General features: G+C 43.1%; 1 protein-coding gene across 31 annotated transcripts in view; it reads right to left on the bottom strand.

Annotated features, from left to right (window-relative positions):
- Window positions 1-24,993, bottom strand: part of NRXN1 (neurexin 1) — a 1,129,265-nt gene that overhangs the window by 630,858 nt on the left and 473,414 nt on the right. The window lies entirely within an intron of this gene.

Below are 24,993 nucleotides of genomic sequence, written 5' to 3'. Positions count from 1 at the left end.
ATATTCCTATAGAGTGAAATACAACTGAAGTCATGGAAAAGAGACATAGAAGGTTATATATAGGACTGGATTTCTCCATCTGTTCATTCTACTTAATAAACCTTTAGCAAGTTCAAGGTGGCTTTATTCTTCACCTGTTTGCATCATAAGTACATAAATTACATTAAAAAAGGCTTCAAAAATACCATTTTAAAAAACTTAGCCCATATAATCTGGGAAAGTAGAGCCATCATTTTCAAATTAACATATGTTCTGAAACTGCTTGCTTAAAAGATTTCTGCATACAGCCATTTTGCTGATTTAACAAAGTATTACATTTCTCGCTCCTCTAAACCATTTATTACTTTTCTTAAGCCTCGCGCTTGCCCAGAGCAAGGTCAGACTCTATTGCTAACTTGGTTTTGGTTTGTTGTCCTTGAAGCTAGAATTAACAGCAACCTTGTCAGGTATGAAACTACGCCTCTGGGAAGCCAGCAGGACTCATATGAATAGGGAAAAACAGAAGACAGGCAGAAGCCGAGGGAAATTACCTGGATTCAAATTGCTCTACTTAATGCATTTTCACGACCAGAATAACCAGGCTTTGGGGGGTTTCCCAGGTGCTGTAGCCATGGTCTGGTAGTTGTTGCTCCTAATGTTTCACCTGCATCTATGGCTGGCATCTTCAGAGGCATGTCATGAGATGCCTCTGAAGATGAAGCTCATGGAGTAGATTGAAACATTAGGGCAACAACTCTGAACTCATGTGAAAAACCCACAACAACCAGCCATAGATGCAAGGTGAAACATTAGAGCAACAACTTCTGAACTCCCTCTTCTATATGAAAAAACCACAACAGCCAGTCTTCTTAATGCTTCTCAACAATAAAGACTATACAATGATTATTCTGATAAAACTGAAAGGTAGTATTGGATTTAATCAGTCTGCTTTATAAGTGTTCCTGCTCTAGTATAATTCACAATTTTCCTCCATGCTCTGCAAAAAAGTACTAGTCTTACATGGGTTGCTGTGCTAGTCCACAGAACCATCCAAAAAACAAGTCATGTGATATCTTTTACTGAAAAAAACTTTGTCAGTGCCTATGATTAGTTAACTCAAAAGGTGCTGCAGAATGAATTACTCAAAATGTCCAGTTTGACTATTTGCAGAAGTTATCACATTTAGCTTCTCTTGGCTAAAAATGCAGACTAGGCGTCAAATGGCAATTATTACTTTTGGTACACGCATAATGTTGCAGAATCCTAGACTTGTTTCTACATATGTCTACATGTGCAAAATTAGCATGCAGATGCGAGATAAAGACCAAGTAGAACCAATAAACTTGTGAAGTCCACTTAAAATTCTGGATTTCGCAGCTGAGCCTGTGAGTTGCTAATTTATAATTTATGTTTTCTAAGTATGTAAACATAGGATTGATTGGACACCAAAAACATATCAACATCCAATCTTCTCTCTCTCTCTCTCTGTGCTATCTTTCTTAAAGGAAAGATTTTCCTTGTATAAACAAGTAATTGGATTCCAAACAAAAGCTACATAATCTATGAGTTAAAATAGAATGGGCAGGCAACAAAACAAGAACAATGCCAATATGATTGCAAAGGGAAGAAGGAGACCCAGAAATCAAAAAAGGGAATGTACAATATGCTCAATCAGGATGTATAAGAAATCCACCAGAAAGGTTTCATCCAACAGGGCCCAGGGGTAACATGCAAGAATGCACGGTGGTAGGGCAATGATAGTTACTCAGTGGCTTGGGAGCCACATAGGGTTCTATGGCACACCACCTGTGCCTTTTCTGAGCACCGTTTTCCAAAGTTTCCAAAGTTACAATAGGGGCTTGTGGCTGATAGGTGGTTTCCACCTAGAAACAGATGCCACTGGATAAATGGGCTAGCTGCAAACCTCCATGAGGTGCAGGATATGCAAAAAATGGAAGTAAACATGACATTTTTGCTTCATCGCATTTTCATATGCCATTGCAGCCCTCTGTGGGCTGTGGAGTGAATACCTCGTAGGGAAAAATGAGCCTTATACTGAAGGTAAAGTATGCTGTCAAGTTGCAACCAACTCAAAACAACCTCTCTCAGATCTCAGGATCTTGTTCCAATAAACAGACTCTGGTATATTGCTCAGTAGCCTTTATTATGGATACACAGACTGGGAATACAGGTTCAAAGAACCTGGCTAATTGACTCTCATTTATTCCCAACAAGTCCCCCCTCCCATTTTTCCACAGCAGAACATCTGGCAACAGTTACTTTCAGTTGTACCCGGTACCAAGGTTATTCTATCAGTAACAGATAACTGCATTGTGCCACGAGGCTGTCAGCCCAGAAACTAGATAATAATTATTCTTTCCAAGGATGCTGACATGTCAGGGGAGGCCTAGTTGTCTAGAAGCAGCAAGGAAGCCATAAACTTAGGTCAAGACAGAATGAAGTTAATATAGTTCAAACAGCAGTGGTTATATTATATTGAGAGCATACAAAGGCACGACCCTGACACAACCCCATGAAGGTTTTCTAGGCAAGATGAGCAAAGGTGTTTCTAGGCAAGATGAGCAAAGGTGTTTCTGAGCTCCAATGAGACTAGGCGAGACTAGGCTATTCAGGCTGCTCCCACTGTGGTAGGGTAAGTTGAACCCTATGTTTATGCTTAGGATGAACCGCAAATCTGTTAGTGTCCACCTACTTCTAAGGTACCAAAGCTGGAAGTTCAGACTTATCCAACAGCAGTGCTGCTACACTGTCTTTTCTTATTCTATTTTTCAAAGTTGAAATCTGAGTTAATTTGCTTTCTGTGGAGTGAGCTTGTGTTTCCTGCTGAGATAAGTGATGAGCAGTTTAACCCAGGAAGAGTTTCTGTGTTTGGTTTGTGTACTACCAGGAAGGCTTTTCCCCCACGAGTCAGATGTGCTGATTCAGTTGTAACTAAAAGTCAAACGGGATTTTTTTCAATTCTCAAGTTGAATACTGCCACTCCAAACAGGAGAACAGGGGCTACTGTAATGAATGGTAGAGGAACTGCTTATTATTTATAAGCCGCTTAAAAGTATGTCTAGAAAGCAGCAGTGGAGTAGTGGTTAAGAGCAGTTGTGCTCTAATCTGGAGGAACCGGGTTTGATTCCCCGCTCTGCCACTTGAGCTGGGGAATTCAGACTAGCCTGTGCACTCCAACACACGCCAGCTGGGTGACCTTGAGCTAGTCACAGTTCTTCTGAGCTCTCTCAGCTCCACCTACCTCACAGGGTGTTGTGAGGGAGGAAGGGAAAAGAGTTTGTAAGCCCTTTTGTGTCTCCTTACAGGAGAGAAAGGGGGGAGGATATAAATAATCCTCCTTTCCTCTTCCTCCTCCTTCTCCTTCTTCAGAAACCAAGTGTCAATTTAGGTTTTTTCCTTACTATTATATCATGGAGGTATTCCTTACTATTGTATCATGGAGGTAAAAATCAGGCTAGAGGTATTGTATGCATGCAGACAGTCCCTGGGTGAGCCTCTTGTGTTTATGTTAAAATATCACAAAGATCTAGGGATGTCAGCCTCTAGGTGGGACCTGGAGATCCTGGAATTACACCTCATTTCCAGACTCAGGGACTAGTTCCCTTGGAAAATAGCTGGAGGGGAGCTTTTATAGCACCGTACCACACTGAGGTTCTTGACCCTTCCCCAGCTTCATGCCCAAATCTCCAGGAGTTTCTCACCTTGAATCTGGCAACCCTACCTGCCATTCCCCTGGCAACCTTACATAAATCAGGACTAGAAATTACCTCAGTCCAAGTCTCTGCCAATCAGAATAGATAGTATGAGTCTAGGCAAGAAACATAACAGAGCCTTTTTGGATAAGATCAGTTGTCCATCTAGGCCAGCATTTTGTTTCACACATTGGCAAAAGAATTGCTCTGGATGGCCAACAATACCGCTTACGGGACAAGAGTTTCCTTTGATGCTGGTTTTCAGCACTGGCATTCAGAGGTTTAGTGCCTCTGAATGTGGAGGTTCCTTTTAGTTTCTAGGGCTAGTAGCCATTGGTGGACCTATCCATGATTCTGTCTACCCCCCCCCCCCAAGAGAGAGAGAGGAACTTCAGGATCATACCCGCACAACACTTCTACAGTACCATGCGATCCTGGTGACAATTATATTTAGAATGTTCTTTGAATTGTATTGCCCATTGACTTTTTCACATGATGATATAGCATCTTAGGCATAGAAACCTAGCTATGTCCTTCACTGCCAGACTCAGAATCTAAAAATCAAGTTTTACTTTCTTTTGAATGACAGAGTAGGCACTTGTCAGGCAGAAATATTTTCCATTTCATCCCATGTCTCAAAGCATCTTGCAAACAGAATAACAGTGTGTTCCTTACTGAAAAAAAAAGATGCACACAGAGGAATCATTTTCCATGTGTGCAAGGAAGATTGTTTCAAACTGTACATGGCCTCTTCCTTTTGAGAAATGTTTGGTAACTTCTGGGTAAGCATAGAGGAAGCTGCAAAAGACAATGGACTCCAACTAGCCCAGTGATGGGAATTCCATGCCAGTCACACCTCCAGTTTCCTTTCCACGGCTATTGTACCTTAATAATATTAGCCCAATTCACAACTTATGGTGAAAGCACATACAATTTGTGCACTGTACACTTGATTTCCATTATATGTGCCTTATGTAACTCTCATGTCATATTCAACACATGAACACTGAACATGTGATTGAAACCACAGATTAATCCAAATAGTGGTTCCCAGTTTCATTTGTAAAGTGAATGACATGGCTGTTACAAACAGATGTACACATGATCAACAAGGATAAGAACATAAGAAAGAGACTGCTGGATCAGACCAGAGTCCATCTAGTCTCATTCCGCACTGGCCAAAAACAACAGTGTGAGGGCTGCAAAAACACCGTTTGGGGGAAGAACTTAACACAGCAATCACTGCTGAAACAGAGCTGCAATGTCCTATTTTCCCCAAACCGGCGTATTTGAGAATTGCTAAACTAGTGATCATTTTCAAAAACGCTGTCGAGTGAACGGCCAGGCACAAGGCGCTTTTGCTTCGGCTGCACTTCTGGTTTTTTAAAAAAATTCCTGGCTCACTTCTGCACAGCCACGCTGGTGCACCGGGTCGTCTTGGGGTCTTGCAAGATGTCAGAGTGGCTGTGGGGGTTCATGTGTGCATTCCTGTGTAGCTTTGAAGAAATGGGCGACCAACAACAAAAAAAATGCTGTGCCTCCATGCGATGGCTCACGGCCCAACCAATTCACATGCTGTCCATGGGATGCCCGCTCATGCGACTGCCCCAAGGCAGCAGTGATTTCATCTACACTGACTGCACTCTGCTTTTAATGGCCATGCGGAATGGGCCTAAAAGTATCCTTGGTCTGTAATAGCAGTCAGGTATCTTCCCGTAGGCACTGCAGAATGCACAGCCCCTCTGTAATCATGAATCAGCTAAACCAGAAACAGAGTTGAAGACATGTGGTCTAGGCTTCTGCACGGGCCGATGAACCCAGTCTATGGATGGTTAAAAAAACCATTGGAGAAGGGGGGCACTTCACATGGATTCCACCCATAAAATGAGGATTTTAAGCCCCGAACTGTTTTTTTTTAATCACACTAGCCATGCTTCTTTTTTTAAAACCCAGGTTGCAGCCACTCATAAGCAATGGCTAGCCAGGATGTGCTTTAATCGGCCGCATTTTGCTTTTGTCTTTATTTCCTGCCTCGCAGCTGTGTAGCTATGCAGGGATGTCTCATGGCATTGTGAGATGTCAGCATGGCTGTGGAGGTCCATTCATGCCACATAGCTACTCAGCTGATGGGAGGTAAATTTAAAAAAAGGAAAGCACCTCCATGCAAAGGCACGACAGCAACCCGCATTGTTTCCGCAGACTCCAGTTGCTGCTTGCATTGATGTATGTGAACACAAGAGCAGGAAAGCGAGTTACTTTATCCTGACTGCAACCCACTCTACCTGTGCTGCGTGGAAGGGGCCTCAGTTTCACTTTCCAATGGGGGAAGATATTTCTGTCGTGGGAGGGGGGGGGTTGCAATAGGAATCACAAGAGGCTGGGAACTGAATTGGAGATCTACTGTATGCCAAACAAATGCTCCCCCACTGAGCCCTGATTCCTACAACTAAAAATACAGGACATACCTGTGGACAATGGGCAAAAATATGTATATAGTTCCATTCCATAGCATGGACAATTTGGTTCAGAACAAGGGATTGCAGTCACCAGTTGCGACTTGGAGATCCCTCGGAATTACTGCTCATCTCCTGAACAATGGATGTTTTGGAGGTAGACTTTTTGGCATTTTACCCTACTGAGGTCCCTGTCCTTCCCAGACTCCACCCCCAAATCTCCAGGAGTTTCCCAACCTGGGTCTGGCATCCCTACTCCCATCCCCTGTCAGTGGCCAGAGGGGACCAGATAACCCTTTTCAGAACTTGACATCCAACAAGAATTTCTACATGGGAGGAAATCAGCAGTGTCCCTTTATAGATGCTTCTCAGGAATACTTTCAGGTGGTTTGAAACCTCTGGTTGTGAGATTGCCACTTGTCTATGGTGAACGTAATATCTCAATAAATTAGTCCATCTCTGATGGATAATAATTATAGTTATGTTTTGGACATCTCTAGGTAAACTATCTCAGCATAGAATGTGAGGCTCTGATAATATATCCCACTAAAGCTGTTAAAGTTACAGTGAACTATTAACTAGAGGCAATAAAGTTGCAGTGTTTATTGTTTCTATAACAAAAGCAATATGAATATATCCTGTCTTCATCCTCTATAACGCCCCAGGGTATATAATGCATCATACATTTTTAAAAGGTTTCTTTCCCAAGTTGACAGTGGCAGTTAATGCAAACAACTGAGATATATATATATGTCATTGGTTAAAGCAGTTTTTATTAAAAGAAGAAAATATCTGCCTGAACATTGTACAAAGCAAGTACAAGCAAAGAGCATTCTTCTGGATTCAGCCACAAGTGTGGGGATGCCATCAAGAGTCTATTGCCCGTGCAGAAAAGCCCCTTGAATAATTTAGTTTTGCATAGTTTGTGGAAAGACATGAGAGTGGAAATCTTCCTTACCCCCTCAGGCAGGCTGTTTCACAAGTTGACCGCCACAGCAAAAAAGATACATGTATGGGGAAATGGTTGATTTTGCCTATTTGCAGGTTGGCACCTGCAGAAGATACTGCTCTGATGAGCAAAGCTGTCATGGCACAGAGTAGGGGCAGAGGCAGTCTCACAGATATAAGGATCCAAAGCCAGGAAGGGCTTTGTATGTGATAGCTAATACTTTAGGCCAGTAGCTGATGGGCAATCAGTGAAGCACATGAAAGATGGGAGAAATATACATACTCTGTCTAGTTCTCAAAAATAGCTGAGCCACAGCATTCCCCACCGGCTGCAGTTTCCAAATTGATTTTGAGGGGGAGACCAATGTACTGTGCATTACAGTAGTCTAGATGTTACTGTGATGTGGATCCAGGTGGCCAGATCAGCCAGATCAAGAAAAGGGGGAAATCTTTTTGGGCTAAGCTGAGTTGGAAGGTGAGATTTTTAGCAACTCCATTAATCTAATTCTGCAATAACAAAATTGGGTCCATTATAATGCTAGGCTCTTAACTGAGAGAGCAATGGGGCAGCAGAACTCCATTAAGAGTGGGGAGCACAATGACCTTCAAGATCTCCACCTTTCCAACCAGCATTATTTGTGCACCTTTTCACGGTTCGATTTCAGTTTGTTCATTGTTAGCTAATTTACCACAGCAGTCAGTTGATGTTGGTTGATGTGATTTTAGCAGTCACAATAGGCAAGGATCGGGAGTACAAATACGGCTTCTGGTAGGAGAATTATGGAGTGCTGATGCCTCTGAAAATGCAGAGGATCTTTGTGGCCTGATCTCCAGCTGATAGGTGTAAATCATCAACTTAATAAATCACTCTGGACCAAAGAGTGGTTGGGACATTATCTACATTGCTTTAAGAAGCTCCCCTGTTCAAGGGTAATTACTTTTACAAATAAAGGTTTGTTCTATACAGCCTAAATAAGATGCCCTGGGGATGCTTAAAAAGTGTTCTAGGAAGGCACGTTGCACCACTTTCTTCCCCAGGACACCTTCTTTTAGCTCAAGGTAGGTGTCTTTTTTGGAGAATGCTTCAAAATGCACCTCTTCCCCCATCTAAGCTGCTTGCAAGTCGCCTCCTGTCTGGCTGTGCAGAATGCAGAGCTCAGTAGTGTTGTTTTTCCTGCCCAGCTGTTTTACTCTCTCGTCAGTTTCACCCTCAGCTTGCACCCAACATTTTGTGTCCAGCTGAAAGGATTCTTCCTGCTGCCATTTGTTGAAATGCCACAGAACATTTGCTCTGCAGGCTCTGAACCTGGGCTCCTTTTCAGCCCAAAAAGTACACAGTTGTACTCAGCAGGTTCTGCCAATTCTGGCAATATATAGTTTTTCTTTTTTTAAAAAAAATCAATGAACTATCTCCGTAGCTGTGCAGACAGAAATGTGAGAATCTTAATTGCTCAGAAGACCCATCTACTGCCCATTGAGAACCACTGGGTTGACCTGCGAACTGGTTGCTGTGGAGAGTGGAAATAAGTATACAGGATAGCTCTGGGTACACAGGACAGTTGCTGGAGACAGAACAAAGAGATCAAAGAGTCTGTTTACCCTTTTTTATTATTTGGAGGAAGGCAGAACATTACACCTAGCAAGAGTAAGTGCTCCACGCCACCTCCCTCCCTCCAACAAGGACGCCATCTTGGGATTCCATATAAAGACAGGAAATGCCCATGTGACCAGGACTGTGTGGAATCTGTATCTCACATATTGTTATATTGTCCCTTCTATGTTCAAGATAGGGGAAAGCATATAGCCCCCCTTCTTGCATGAAGGGAAGGAACAACTGATAAACTGAAGGTTATATTTAAACAGTCATTGCTATGGGGTGCTGGAAGCCGCGGCCAAATTTTTGAATAGTGTAATCTTAAATTGTTCTAACTTGCATTAATTGGAATGCTGTGATGTTATCTTTTTATTTACTTATATGCCATTAAAGGTATTTGACTTAAAAAAGACTTTATTATTTGGAACTTAATTTAACCTGGCTACTACCAGAACAGAAAATCTTGGGATACCATTTCAGTTACGTCTGAAATGCTGATTTTTTTAAACGAATGACTGATGTGGGAATCTTTAGAAAACAGAATAGGTGAGAGATTTACAAAATTAAAATAAAAGTTCCTAAAACTGTAAGAGCAGATGTCAGAAGATGTAAAAAAAAGTTCTATAAATCAAATATCTGGAGAAATAAATCTAAAGTGGAAATCCTTGAGGGAAACGTGGACATTATAAATAGAGACCTTTTTAAATAGAAACATTTTAATAGATAGTCTGGTAGATATATGAAGAAAAAAAGAAAACTTAAGAGAATACACTTGTTTTTTCAGAAAGATAGATCTTTTTCAAGAATAGACGTGATTTGGGTTTCCAGGGATTTGGCAACTGACAGTCAAATCCAAAACCCCTTAGGAGGCGGCATAACCCAGTGTAAGGGGCATTTACACTGCTGTTGTGGATCTACATGGCAGCACAATGCTTGGGTGCCAGTGCCACAGCGGTGCCAGCATTTCTTTGGTGCAGGAGCTCAAACCAGTGCCAAAGTGGGAATTCCTTGGGGTGGGGGCAGCTTTAGTTGACTTCCTTGAGCACTTTTGACCCAAGAATACCCCCATTTGCCAGCAGAGATTACACTATCAAAAAAGTAGGCGCACCCATGGATTACCATAAAGCAGTTACATGGGGGGTTGTGGGAGTATCATTGCAAGCTTGCTGGCTATGGTGCAGCAAGCCTTTTTTGGAGGCAGCATGGCTGCACTGTGGTTGTGCTGTCTCCAGCAACAATGCAACAACCTCCCACTCAGAATTGCACTGCCCGATAAGACTTTTTCAGATCACAATGCTGTAAATTGGGTTTGTAAAAGAAAACCTAATACTTTTAGATGAAGACTAAATGAAAAGGACACAATTGCTCAGGTTTGTCAGGATAAATTAAAAGATTTTTTTAATAAAAATCAATTTAAATAAGAGAATAGACTTGAGAATAGTTTGGGATACAAGTTAAGTAAATTAGAGGATATTCAATACAACATAACTGTGAACTTAAGAAAAAGAGACAAGAGAAAATGCAGAATGTTTTAAAGGAGATTAAAGGAAAGGAAGAACTTTGGATTTCAGTCCATCAGTAAGATAATAAATCCAGCATGTTATCATCAAAAAAGTCATCTATGGATGTGGCTGTTCTGTACACAAGCTCACCATCCATTAAACGGTGGTCCAGTCCTTGTAAGGACAAGGAGAATCATCCACATCAAAATGGAATACACATTAATGTGCCATTTTCAAAGATATTCTTCCTCAATAATGTAATTCTCAGCTGTAATATTCATTTCCGACAGTAGGGTTATGGTTATGGATGTTGACATATATATGTTATTCATGATATGTTATTATTTTTCACTTACTAATTAGGGATTTGCACAAGGATTAAAATACGTAGTGGCTGGGTGTAACATGTATCCTTCTGTAGTATTACAATACATTGCACCCCTCTTTATTAATATTAATTCTTTGGAATATATGAACAAACATAATGAAAAACAAGCCACTCTGATTTTCCTAGATGCAGAGAAAATATTTGATAATTTGAACTGATCTTTTTTGTTTACAGTTTTGGACAATATGTGTTTTGGAGAGAATTTTATAAAATGGGTGAAACCAATTTATAATAGAAAATCAGCAAAAGTAATTGTTAATTGAAATCTAATTAAACCATGTAAGATACAGAAAGAAATCAGATAAGGTTCCCACTATCTCCTCTCTTGTTTATTCTTGTCCTTCAGATATTGAACTGGGATATAAGACAAGTTGAGAGGATTGAGGATATAAAAATTAAGAAACAGATGTTATGTCTCAAAGAATCAGGAGTCGGAGGAACAAAACATGGTGCTTTATTTCAAAGCTGCTACTCACACATAGCCTAAAATCACTCTGCAGCTGTGCTCAATATAACACACCTACTGATTACCAATTCCAGTGCAACAGCTGCAGACTCTTAAAACAATACAGTACCTCACAATCAATACAATACATTACACCCCTTCCCCCTAACTCCTGTAATAATCTGGTGGGATTCTCTTTCGCTGAGATCGTCTCAGCTCCCGCTCTGGCTCCTGAGTCTGTGTTTGTTCCTGGTTCTGCAAAACAATTGGACCCTTTGCTGTTTCCTTATCCTGCATCTCCATCTGTGCCCTTAACGCCCCAGGTTCCTCTGGGACAATTGGACTATTTACTGCTTCCTCATCCTGCAGCTCCATCTGCCCCCTTAACGCCCTAGATTCGAGGACCTGGGGTTCCTGATCTACTGTTGGACCTGGCACTCTCTTCCTTACTTGGTCAACATGTCTGCGGATCACCCGCCCCTCTTCAGTTTCCACCCTATAAGACAAGGGCCCCTGTCGGCTGCCTCACAACTGCTGGGACCCAACATGGACCTGCTCCATAATTTCGGACATACACCGTATCATCCCTATCAAATGTCCGAGGTGCTTTCAACACCTGATCTTCTTTCCGTGGACGATCATCAACTGAATCGGGATGCATTCGGTCCAGCAACGTTGTAAGTTTCCAATTCATTAGCAACTCCGCAGGACTCCTCCCGGTGGCTGTGCACGGTGTTATGTGCTGTGTTAACAAAAAATTCGCCAACCGACGGTGCCAATCCCCCTCTACTATTCGCTGCAATGCATCCTTCATTGTACGCACCATCCTTTCTGCCTGCCCATTCGTAGCCGGATGAAAAGGGGCCGAGGTAACCTGGCGAATAACACCATTGGCCAGGAATACTCTAAACTCCTTGGATACAAACACTGTCCCATTATCCGATACCACCGTATCCGGGAGGCCATGGGTTGCAAATAACTTACGCAGTGCCCTAATAACTGTTTGTGATGTCATTGACATTACTGGCACTACTTCTAGCCATTTGGAATATGAGTCCACTACGATGAGAAACACCTGGCCTTGGAAAGGCCCTGCAAAATCAATATGTACCCTTGACCACGGTCTTTTGTGGACTCCCATTGATAGGTAGGGGCCTGAGGTGGGGCAGGTCAGCGTTATCTGACACTCCCTGCACCTGGCCACCCATTCTTCTATTTCACTATCCATCTTTGGCCACCACACACATAACTTCACTGGGCCAATGCCTTCATTCTCACTATTCCGGGGTGCCCCACATGTAAGGCCTCCAGCACCCTAATCCTTAAAGCTGCTGGGATCACTACTCTATTTCCCCACAGTAAGCACCCCTTGTGGACAGATATCTCGTGCTGCCTCATTCCAAATGGTCTGAATTTTTCCTCTAACTTACCCAATGGCCAACCCTTCCATGCCCAATTCAAAACTCGGGCAAGCACTGGGTCCTTAGCTGACCTTTCTGCTATTTCTGCCGCTTGCACTGGAGGCTCTGATAACGATTCCAACATCAAAACCTCCAAAAGTGGGGAATGATCTTCCTCCTCCCTTTGTACTGGCAAGCGACTCAACGCATCTACATGACCAATTTTCTTTCCCGACTGGTGCTGCAAGACATAATCATATGCATTCAGGAACATTGCCCACCGCAGCATTCTAGGGGACAATATCTGTGGTGTCTGGCATTCTGAGGAAAATAATCCCAACAGCGGCTTATGGTCTGTAACAATCATAAATGGTCGCCCATACACGTAATCATGAAACTTCTTAACCCCAGCCACTATTGCTAATGCCTCCTTATCAATTTGCGCGTAATTTCGCTCCGTTGTAGACAACGTCCTAGAATAATACGCAATGGTGGAGCTTCCGCATATCCTCCATTTGATGGCTCACCACCGCTCCTACTCCCTACGGGGAGGCATCGCGCGTCAAAATTAATGGCTTCCTCTCATCAAAATGAACCAATACACTTTCTGATCACAACAATCGTTTGACACCTCGGAATGCCTTCTCACGCTGACTTGTCCTGCCACACTGCCCGTTTATCTAATAAACGGTGCAGTGGCTCCGCCATTGTGGCCTTATGGCTTTAAGAATGAATGGTAAAAATTTAGCTTAATCCCAAAAATGCCTGTAACTCTTGCTTTGACTGTGGTGCTGGGGCATCCTGGATGGCCCTCACCTTTGCTGATGTCGGGTGGATTCCCCTTGCATCTACCATGTATCCCAAAACTCTACTTTGCGCTACTCCAAACACGCATTTTCCGCGCTTAACGCGCAACCCTACATCTGAGAAGCACTGCAGTACTTTCCGTACCCGTGTCATCAGTTCCTCCTCAGTTGCACCCACTATCAAGACATCATCAAAATATGGTATGACTCCGGCAAGTTTCTTAATATTTCTTCCATCAAGCTCTGGAATTTCCCAGGAGCTACGCTCACTCCATATTGCAGCCGCTTTACTCTGAATGCCCCCCTGTGAGTCACTATCGTCTGTGCTTCTGCAGTGGCATCATCCACTTCCAGCTGTTGGTATGCCCTGCGCTAGATCTAATTTTGCAAAAACCTTTCCCCTGCCAATGTTGCTAACAACTGACTGACAACTGGCACTGGAGTACGGATGTTTCTGCAATGCCTTGTTAATTGTTGCACTTATAATCAGCACAAATGCGCACATCCCCATTGGCCTTCAGGGGTCACAATTGGAGTTTCCCATTTTGCATTTACCACTGGCTCCAATATTCCCTGTTCCAATAACCGATCTAGTTCTGCATCCACTTTAGAGCGCAAAGCAAATGGAATACGCCCGTGATTTTAGGCGTATTGGGGGGTACCTAAAGGATCAAGATGCAATGATATAGGTGGACCCTTATACTGCCCCAGTCCCTCAGCAAACACACTCTTAAATTCTCCCACTAGCACCTCCCATGTCAGCTTGCTAACCTCATGAATTCCAGTAATTACAATTCCCAACCTCCCAAACCAGTCCAACCCCAATAGGCTCGTCCGCCTTCCTTCCACTATTAACAATTTCAAACATCCATCAAACATATGATATTTCACATGGACATTACACATGCCAACCACAGGTACTCTATGTCCTTGATAATCCGTAAGTGGTAAGTCACAAGATTGAATGTCCAAATCATCCTGTGGGCAAAATGTTTTATAAGTGTCCCATGAAACGATGGAGAATGCTGACCCAGAATCCACTTCCATCACACAAGGGACATCCTGGATCTTCACAGTCACCGACAACTTACGCTGGATCTCGGGTTGCCCGTGGTTAATTACATCAGCTGCGTAAACACCATCACACTGCTCATGTGGGGGTTGGCCAGTCAAGCCAGCTACATGGGGACAGCAAGGTGCATCCACAGAGTGTGTAGCAGATGAGCCGGGAACATGTCTTCTTGGTCCCTGATGCCTTTTTTCTCTGCACACTCTCCCAATATGCCAGCGTTTACAACAGAAACATTGTGCCTCTTTAAATTTACACCTTTCTCTCTCATGGGGCCCACCACAACTCATACATTTCTCTGTTAACATCCTCCCCCCTCTGTTGTGGTGGTCTTCCCATCTTCATTGCACCATGCTGCAGTCTCTGAATTTCACCATTACCCGGGTCTACAGTCCCACTGCCAGCTGTTTGCAATCTCTGTGGGCTCCTGGCTTGTCAGCACCTCCGAGTAGAGGCTGCAGCAAGTTCAAAATTCCAAGGCTTCTTGGTATGCCGTTTGAAAAGTCAAGTCTGTCTTTGCCAGCAGCAACTTTTGCAATGGTGCCTCTCTCAGGCCACAGACCAGACGATCCCTTAACATTTCTTCCAAATTGGAGAAATTACATTGTTGTGCCAACCGCCGTAAGACTGCAACATAACCTGCAATGCTTTCAGTCCCCTCCTGACTACGTTTATAAAAAGCACTGGGGCTGGCTATTTCTGACGGTTGGGGAATGAAATGGTTCCTTAATGCAGTCAGTATCTCTACAAGCGGTGTTGCTGATAAGTCTCTTGGCGCTATCAATGCTGAGGCGAGGTCAAACACCCCTTCACCACAGAGGCTCAAAACACGGCTCTTTTCCTTTCTGGGTCTGTTATGCCATTTGCCAGAAGATAAAATTCCAATCGGGCCTCATAACTCTGCCACTTCAAAGGAAACTCCAAATTAAACTGTTCCAGCTGCCCTTGAAAAGCCATAATTTACTCACAGTCCTTGCTTCACAAAAACTTGCTAGACTCGTCATAAGTTTATCCTCGTCGCCAATATGTTATGTCTCAAAGAATCAGGAGTCGGAGGAACAAAACATGGTGCTTTATTTCAAAGCTGCTACTCACACATAGCCTAAAATCACTCTGCAGCTGTGCTCAATATAACACACCTACTGATTACCAATTCCAGTGCAACAGCTGCAGACTCTTAAAACAATACAGTACCTCACAATCAATACAATACATTACACAGATGTCTATTGAAATTCACAGGGGAGGGAGCATGAAGGCGTACACATGGGGGTGCCCACTATGCCGACATAAAGGGCAAATACATCAGTGGGGCAAGCAAATATGCTGGCAATAGGACAATTTGTAGATTGGCAGCAGCCCCAATCCAAATATGGAGGGGGGTGAATCTGCAAAGGAAATGACAGAGCGTCTTGCCAATGCATTTTCCCCCTCCATCGTGTAAACGGCAGAGCCACCAGAGCAAGGTCACCCCTTAGATCTGCAGACTGAAAACTGGAAGTCTGGGTCACCGCAGATCTGTGCTGGATCCTGAGCAGATGCCAGCATGGGGAGGGCATGCCAGGGCATTTCTGTGGGTAAGGCAGCCATTAGTTGGCTTCCAGCGTTGTTCCTGCCCAGAAACACCATCCCTTGGACTTATGCCAAACTTTTATGCGGTGTAAACCATTAAAGTCAAGAAGGTGATTTGGGTAGTGGGAGGGATTTCAAGTTTCCCTCCATTCTGCACCATCTGAAAGCCCCTTTGGAGGTGGCATGGTGCTGACTTCACTATGCCACCTCCACCTGCCTTGGCATTCAGCATTGCACTGCAATAATAATTATATTAGGTGTGCCATTCTGAGAATTTAGGATGGTTACGTTCAAAAACACTATTATGGCTCTCATCAGAAGAAGCCCTATGCAGATGAGAAATTATATTGGAAATTAGGTGGTTAGCACACTGTAATATACTAGATGTTCCTTGAGGAGGATGCAAAATGAATCACAAGAAGATTTAGTAGCAGATGGACATACCTGACAATAGTTTTTCTAGGCACAATTATTAGGCCCTTTCCGCATGGGCCGGACACAGCGCCCTGGGGACGGCAAACATGCCGTCCCCAGGGAGCTGTTCGCACGGGGGGTGCAGCTGCTGTGCAGCCATGCTGCCCTCGTGCCTCTCGAGCGGCGCGAAGCCGCCGTTTTCCGACCTCACTTCCCCAGCAAGGTTTCCAGAAAACGGCGGCTTTGAGCCGCTGCCGTGCGAACGGCAGCGGCTCCAAGGTGCCCTCCCTCCCCCTTTTCACTATTCACCTACTGTTTCTGTGGCCGTCCGGCACGTTGCCGAGGCCTGGGGACACGCCCCCTCTCCTGCGACGCCGGAGCAGTCGCGCAGGGCAGGGGGGCGTGTCCCCAGGCCTCGGCGACGTGCCGGACGGCCACAGAAATGGCAGGTCGACTGGGCAACGGCGCTCCGCGGCGCTGTCTTCCTGGTTGTTTCTGGGACCGTTCGTGCGAACGGTCCCAGGGGGGTTGGGTCGGCGTTGTACACGCCGACCCAACCCCCATCGTGGCCATGCGGAAACGGCCTTTGAAAGATTTAAAACAGATCAAATATCTTTTGATTCTGAACATTCTGACTGAATTTGAGGTGGAACTATGTCTGAATGATAATCATCTTGTTGCCAAAATGTATAATCTTTTGTTGAGGTTTCAAACAGAAGAAAAAGGAGTGAAAGATTATATGACAAAATGGGCAATTGACTTGGGACAAAATATATAAGTGCAGCAATGGGAGAATATGTGGTCAAAGGGTTTTAAGTTTACATTAAGTGCCAGTCTTAAAGAGAATTTTTATACAATGATACATCATTGGTATTTGTCACCGGAAAAAATGGCAAAAATGTATGAAAATGTTTCAAATGTGTGTTGGAATGAGAACATCATGAAAAGTCTTTCCGTCATTTATGGTGGATTTGTAATAAAGCAAAGGAATATTGGTTACAAATACACAAGAATATAGAAAAAATTAAAGATTAATATACAAATGAAACTAAAGGCTTTTATTTTGGGTCTCATGGACAGTTTGGCAAAAATGTGGAACTTTTAAAAACATGACAGCAGCAGCAAGAATATTATATGCACAAAAATGAAAAACTTCAACATCTACAATAGTATGTAAAGATATTGGGATTGGCAGAGTTGGCTAAGTTTATCTTTTTGATTAGAGAAAATAATTTGTCTGAATTCACTGACAATCAAAAAACCTTGTACAAAATAGAAAACAAATGACCTGATGATTTGTGGATTTGAAGAATAGAAGAGCAAGACAATAGACATAATAGAGAAAAGTGTGAATCATATTAATAATAACTAATAATTAATTCTATTGCTGTACCTAGAAAGTAAGTGGTAAATTTTAATTGTGTTTAAATCAGGCATAGAGGTAGTTGGGAGCCCTCATTTCCCCTTCTCATCCTGTAGTGTTTTTTTGTATTTTTGTATTTGTTATTTGTTGATTTTTACTTATCTTTAAAAAGTTCTAGTGACAAGAATCATTTTTAAAAATCCTATTCCCCAATCTCAGGATCTTGCTGACAACCATCATGGAAACTGGTGCAAAATGATCCATGAATCAACCAAGTGGTGTATTAGTTCTGTTTACCTGTGTGCTTGTTACAATCCAGGTAAAACATACTTTCAATATTTTATCAGCAAAAAAACCTGGCAAAGGTATCACAGCTAATTATCTCTTCCTGATACAACAGACTCAGATTTTGGTTCAGCAGTTGCTAAGCTACCCTGTACAATCAGAGTAGTTGTGAGCTATCTGATGCAGAACAGTAAGATTTCTTTGCTGGCATCACTGCTGCTTCATATGTCTTCCAGGGGGCTCTGGGTTATATTTTCACTGTCAGTGTTATGGTCCATTCCAGTGACATCCTTGGAGGAAGACTGCCCCTATATAGCTAGCCCACAGTTGATGGCAGATGACCAGCAGGGAGATGAGGCCCTCCTGGATGTGCAGACAACAGTTTGCTGAGAGGCACCTCCAACACCTAAGGCAGCCAGGGCAGACCAGTCACCCAGTTAAAACTAGTAGAACTAAAAACTAAAAGAAAAATGTTGTATCTTGATGGCATCCAGCAGGCAACCAGAACAGCCAGTGCCCTTGTAAGTATTTCCCAGCCCTCTTCAAGTCACCCAGTTCTGTGGTAAACCTGGAGGAGGCAGATTATGGAGCAGGAGTTGTCATAGAGGGGCAACTTTCTCAATAGCTTCAAAGAGCTTCACATTCCACAGTCCCACTGAAGTCTCAGCTGGGCATGTGTTGGGGATTTTAAAATCCCCAAGAGCATTCTAGAATCCAGTAGAATTCATAACCCTGCATAGGCAAACCATTTTAATTAGACCATTTCTCATGTGAGGCTTGGGAGAGACGTTTAGTCAAGACTTTCAGTCAGTAGTGGTTAGACCATGCTTTAGGTTGAGTCTCTAACCCTGAAGCAAGGCCATCCCTCAGTAGATCATTGAAAACAATTAAATCCAGTGGGTACATCTTTCATATGGTGGGCCCTACATAAGTTGACAGAGACCATAGTCAGTCAAGGAGACTATAAAATTCTGGTCTGGTCCTGGTGAGGTATCCTCAGCATAGATGTTGAAATACCCCAGCATAATCAGACTCCAGTATCATATCCAACAGTATCTCTGCTAACTCATGAAATGTGCCCACTGGGAAAACAGGCAGCTAGTAGACAGACAATTATCTGCCTTTAAGGAGCATACAGTCAATGCCAGCATTAGTTTGCTCTAGAAGTATTTGGAAGTTGAAGGACTCACAGAGGATAATAGCCAAACCATTCTCTCATCCAGTTGTACGGGACTGGTAGAGGATAGTATAACCAGAGTGCACATCCCTTTCAGCCATGTTTCTGTGAAAGAAGCCAGGTTCATTTCTTCCAGTAACATCTCAGATACAAGGACACTGACCTGGTGTTGCACGATATTAGTGTAGCCATGGGAGGAAAGGGTGCCTTGGTAACTATCATCCAATCACAGGATGCTACAGAGGTTAGACAGGCATCCTTGTCAAATACTGGCCATTTTGGATAAATCCCACCTCCATACCTACCAGCTCCTATTTGCACTAAAATAATGCATTCCTCAAACATTCCACTCCTGGTAAAGATCACACCCAATGGCTAGTAATAAACTTCCCCAACAACCCACAATCAGCATTCTAGTATCCACAGAGAAAGTCAAACAGTTCAGGTCATAGTCATGATATGCTGGGGATAGTTGTCCAACAGGCATCTGTCAGTACAGCTCCTGGTTTCTGGATAAGTAACTGGGCTAGCTCTTGCTATGCATTTGGGGACCTTCTTTCACTCTTTGCAAAAAGTGTCTGGCTCCCAACTCAACACCCCAGGTGAAGAGCCAGAGGCCTAAAGCCCTTGTCCTCTCACCCTTTGACTTATGCCTCTGCCATATACCATTAGAAAAATGAGGATGGCGGGTATAGTCCTCAGGGGGGAAAAACATTTTCCTCCTGGCCCAGTGACTGATGCTGTGAAATTTGTCTAGCCTTTTCCCAGGGACAAGCTGGCAGGCTAGAGGGAGAAAGGGATAAAAGAAGGTTGGCTGGTGGGGTAGGAAGGAGAGAAAGTGGCAAGAAAAAAGGAGAGGCTATGGGAGCTTTCTGGGAAGGGAAAGAGCTAATGGGAGGAATGAGATTTTGCCTGAGGGTTGTAAAAAAAGTTGGGCTCCTGTAGTCTTCCCAAACAACTGCTGATAAGTGTGATTTTGCTCAGCCAATTTGTCCATGCCTGTTGATTGACAGGCACTTTAGCACAGGTGGGGGGAGGAAGAAAAGGGGTGAAGCTTCTTCCGCTGCAGTTAACAAAGCCTTCACCACAAGTAGGTTTTTGTTGCTTCTCTGTGCTGTCTGGCGCCTGCCTGAATTGACATCTTAAGACGCTGAAGAATAGCTTTTCATTTCACTTCCTGCCGGGCAGCTGTGAAATGGCATATTCTTAAAATGTATTACAGTAGTTAAATTTTGAAAATCAATGTTTTTAATAATGGCTTTGATAGTGGGGTTTGTTCAAATGTGTTTCACCCTGCTGTGGGTATGAGTGTTTTAATGAACCATTTTAAAAAATCAGATTATTGTATTATGTCTTTTTTTTTGGTAAGCCCTGCTGTTTAAGTTGCTAGACTTGTAGATATGTTCTGACAGTAGTTGCTATGTTTGCTGTTTTAAATGAACGAGAGGAAGAAAGACGGCGACTGTGTATTGGTTGCACACGCTAAATATATTTAAATTTCCCATGGCAAAGAGTCTTAGGATTTTGCTGGCAGCAATAAAACCAGAGTATTGAGGAACAAGTCATTGCCACACAGCACAAAGGAGTTTCCTGAGCAGAACTGAAACCTCAGCCAAGAAAATTAGCCAGAAAATAGTCAGTGACAAGAAGAAAACACACACCCACACTCAAAGAGAATCAAAAGGGATTAAATGAGCTGTGTCTCCAAATATCACAAGAAATTTAGAGAGTAAAACCTCAAAATGTATACATTAATGTGTATGCATGTGTGTGTAGGGGCAAGGCATTTTTTTGTTTCTTTTGTGCTTTTGCCATCCTCCCCCTTTTTTGAACAATAAGTAAATGTTTAGCATACAGTCCAATGCAACAGTCAGGGTAAATATATCAATGGCTTGAATCCAGTCAACTTTTCTGTTGATGGAAAGGAAGAAGGGATCCACTTTGGCCATCCCAAAAGGTTATGCTACAAATCACAGAACCTGCTTGTACCAACGCCATCTGAGATGGGGAGAGGTGGGGGGCTTAACTATTAAGGAGATGAATTTAGCGAAACTGAGCGAAAACGATGGCTGGATTCAACTCGATATGGCAAAAGCAGCACCCCATTCCTGTATAATCTATACCCATCACTACAGAGCTCCCTAACTACTATCCCTCAGCTTCCTGTTCCCATCCTGATCCCTCAGATCAGAAGTCTCCAACCTTTTTCAGCCAATGGGCATCTTTTGAAATCTGACACAGGGTGATGGACACAACCACAAAATGGCCATCAGCAGAGGAAGAACCAACCACATTTCAAAGGAATGAGATTATACATAACTCTGAAGGTAGCTCTTCAGTATTTCAGGCGGAGGCTCTGTTTAACAGTATTTTTTTAAAAAAAGAACATACTGTTTAGAAACATTTTCTTGCATACACACAAATACCCATTTTGAGCTAGCGAGGGATCTGTCACTGGCAATAGCTTTCAGAACTCCAATGGCCAGTCAGAAGCTCTGTTGTCCCCACCCACTTCCTAAAAATACTTGGCAGGCACCAGAAAAGTGGTTAACAGGCACTATGGCACCCACAGGCACCATGCTGGGGACCCCTGCCTCAGATTAATCATATTCTAGAAACACATAGTCAAGTTTGTTTCTGATCTAGAAAGAGATTTCTCAAACAAATCAACTTTCTGCTTCTTACAGGCACTGTGTTGGGCTATGATAATCCTTAAACCGATATTTCCCCATCAACCATTTATAAGTTCATGAACATTCTATACTTCACTGCAACTTAGCCACTGAGTTAAATGTTTGCCAGAAGGCAATCGATAACAGGAAACAGTTTAGCATTTTAGACTAAGAAATGATTTGTGATTTCTTAGACTTTAGTGGGCAGCCCAATTCGGGGGGGGGGGGCTGAATCCACCTCTGGTGGTGGCACAGGCATATGCCAGCAGAAATGCTCCCCTTGGCAATTACCCCAGTGGAGGAGCACATCAGCTGGCACCCGGCCACTGCAGCACTCCGCAATGGCCAGCTCTGGTATCTGGCCTCGCGTCAGTGCTCCCACAGTGCCCCCAGAGTGTTGGAATGGTGGGAACGTTCTCGGGAATCAGCTCCCATCCCAGCTTTAGTGCCAGTTGCACCATAGCCCTGGTCTTGCACTTATGCCAACCTTTTGGGTGGCATAAGTGCATAGAGCACCAATTGGGAAGTCCAAGTGGCAGGGAGAGATTTCAGGTTTGTCTCCTGCATGTGCTGCCAAGGAAGCTCGCCGGAGGTGGTGCAGCACTGCCTCTGGCAGGCCAGCTCTGCCGTGCCAGCAGTCAGGATTGGGCTGTTAGTCTTTTAAGTTTCATTTACTTTTTAATTTCATTTTCTTTTCTAAAAAATAACTTGAGTTGTCCTAGTTAAAATGTGCTATATTAGATATCCATATTAGTTTTCAACTCATTTTTTGCTTCCATGTGCTTCTGTGGGGAGAAATCAAAGAGACATAAAATAGTAATCCCTTTCTTAAAAGAGAACAAAAGAGAATACGATACAACGGTTATATCTAAAAAGTGAATTTCAAGAGGAAGGAAGGAAGAAAGAAATTCTTCTCCCCACAACTTGCAGAGCAAGGCAGACCCAATAAGGTGGAGAAGTTGCAATGCAGACTGGTTGCAAATGTTAAATAATTAATAAAATTCCTTTAAGCTCCACAGTTAAGAGGAATATGTGCTATCTCTTTACTGGGTATACAATGCCTAAGGCTAAGGGTGAAGGTTGTAAGGACTTGGCTGAACCAAACACTGGAATGTTGGTGAGGGATTCTTTCTTTTTTTGTTTTTTGCCTTTCTTTACATTGAAAATTCAGTTGCTTTTACTTGACAAAGTCTCTTACAGGTGCCTTTAGCATGATCTCTCCATCCTCTCCCTGACTACAAATAAGGGAGCTTACCTTCTCTCTGCCCCACTGCGGCATCAGGCATGCATCTGAAGTGCTCTTGCTTTCCACAGGGAAAGTGGAGAGCAAAAGCAGGAGGCATGCAGCAACTTCCTTGTATGTCAGTACAAGGAAATTTGCTGTGCCAAAGCTCAGTTGTCAGTGCGCGGTAATCGACCTCTGTGTAATAGGCGGAATTCTCTCGCTGTTTCTGTCTTTGTCCCCGCCCCTCTAAGCACAGCATTTGGTCATTCCCTTTCCCATTTGAAACATTGACCAGGGACTGCAAGCACAATTTTGGTCAGCCCCAACACCCGTGCTACCCATGCCTGGTGACAGGGCCAGTATCATATAAGCCTCTGTACTCTCTGGTTCACATCTGCAGTGCTGCCTGTATTGTATTGTATACAAAGAGAACATCTGTCTCTGTGCTTAGCAAGATCACTATAGAATTGAAAAGCAAAAGCAAACAGGAGCCACTGTTCACACAAAAACAAAGCACTCCTTAAGCCAGTGAGTCAGCAATGTTGTTGATGCAATTGCCTGGGAACAGCCTACTTCTCAGCACAATCCATTTGGGTCTCAAAATCTGTGTAACTCTGACAACTGGAAAACACCACTATCAGTTATGCTGTTTGTAGTGTCATGTTCTCAATCCCACATCCTTTGTATACTATAAGCTAGAAAGTAGATGTGGCCAATATTAAGATCTTGAAACACTGTATTCACTGTTCTCAATTTAGATTTACTTTGATACATACATATACTGATAAATAAATGGATTACAATAACAGAAGCTATTACAGATATTTATTATAATGGCCCTCAGAGTTCTGATGGCTCTAAAGCAGGATAAACTGAGACTACTCATTGATTTCAGCTTTTCAGTTGATTATCATTTTCCAGTAAACCAATTAATTGGATTAAATTTAAACCAATATCTATATTACCATGATATAGGCACTTTCTTGAGATACTGGAATAAGTTTCAGAACTTGCAAGTGATTTATCTAAATCTGCCACTTTTGATATTGAAAACTGACTATTAATAATGTTGTTTCCATTCCTGACTGCAGTTTGATCAACAAGAGAGTCTCACATTCTTACAGTATTCAAGACCTCAGTGTGCATTTAGAGAAGAAGAATTTGGATTTATACCCCACCTTTCGCTCCTGTAAGGAGACTCAAGGTAGCTTACAAGCTCCTCTCCCTTCCGCTCCACACAATCAACAACTTGTGAAGCAGGTGGGGTTGAAAGAGTTCCAAAGAACTGTGACTATCCCAAGGTCACCTAGTAGGAATGTAGGAGTGTGGAAACACATCTGATTCGCCAGATTAGCCTCTGCCACTTAAGTGGGGGAGTGGGGAATCAAACCCAGTTCTTGAGATTAGAATCCACCTGCCCTTAACCACTAAGCCACACTGGCTTTCATGCAGAAGACTCTGCCCCATTTTTGCTTTTGGCTGTCTCAGATGTTGTCACAGAGAATCCCCTGTCTCATGAGTTCAAAAGATGCAAGAGGCTATTGAAAAAAAAAGTTTGACACCATGCTTAGAACCTGGGAACAGTAAATATTCCTCATTCTTTTTTATATTTGGAAAACGAACCATCAGAGAAGGGTCTTCAAAGGTCATCTAGTCCAACTCTCTGCACAATGCAGGAAATTCACAGCTATTCCACCCCCATCCCCCAATGTCCTTTGTTCTATGCCAAAATAAGGCAAAAAACACCCCTCCAGGATCCTGGGCCAATTTGGCCTGAAGGAAAATTCCTTCCTGACTCCAAAGTGGCAAATGGCATTACCCTGGGCTTGTAAGCAGTTTCAGCTCTTCAGTTTTTGAGGTTAGTTTTGCAGCCAGCCTATTGTATGTACACCTTGTATGTTTTGTAACAAACATACCCTTTTATATGTATATCTTATAATGCTGATTTCTGATGAACAATCAACATTGCTGGAAAAATTGGGCCTTGA

The sequence above is a fragment of the Sphaerodactylus townsendi genome, linkage group LG01 (assembly GCF_021028975.2).
Source record: "Sphaerodactylus townsendi isolate TG3544 linkage group LG01, MPM_Stown_v2.3, whole genome shotgun sequence".
NCBI lineage: Eukaryota > Metazoa > Chordata > Lepidosauria > Squamata > Sphaerodactylidae > Sphaerodactylus > Sphaerodactylus townsendi.
This window is presented reverse-complemented; position numbering and strand designations above follow the sequence as displayed.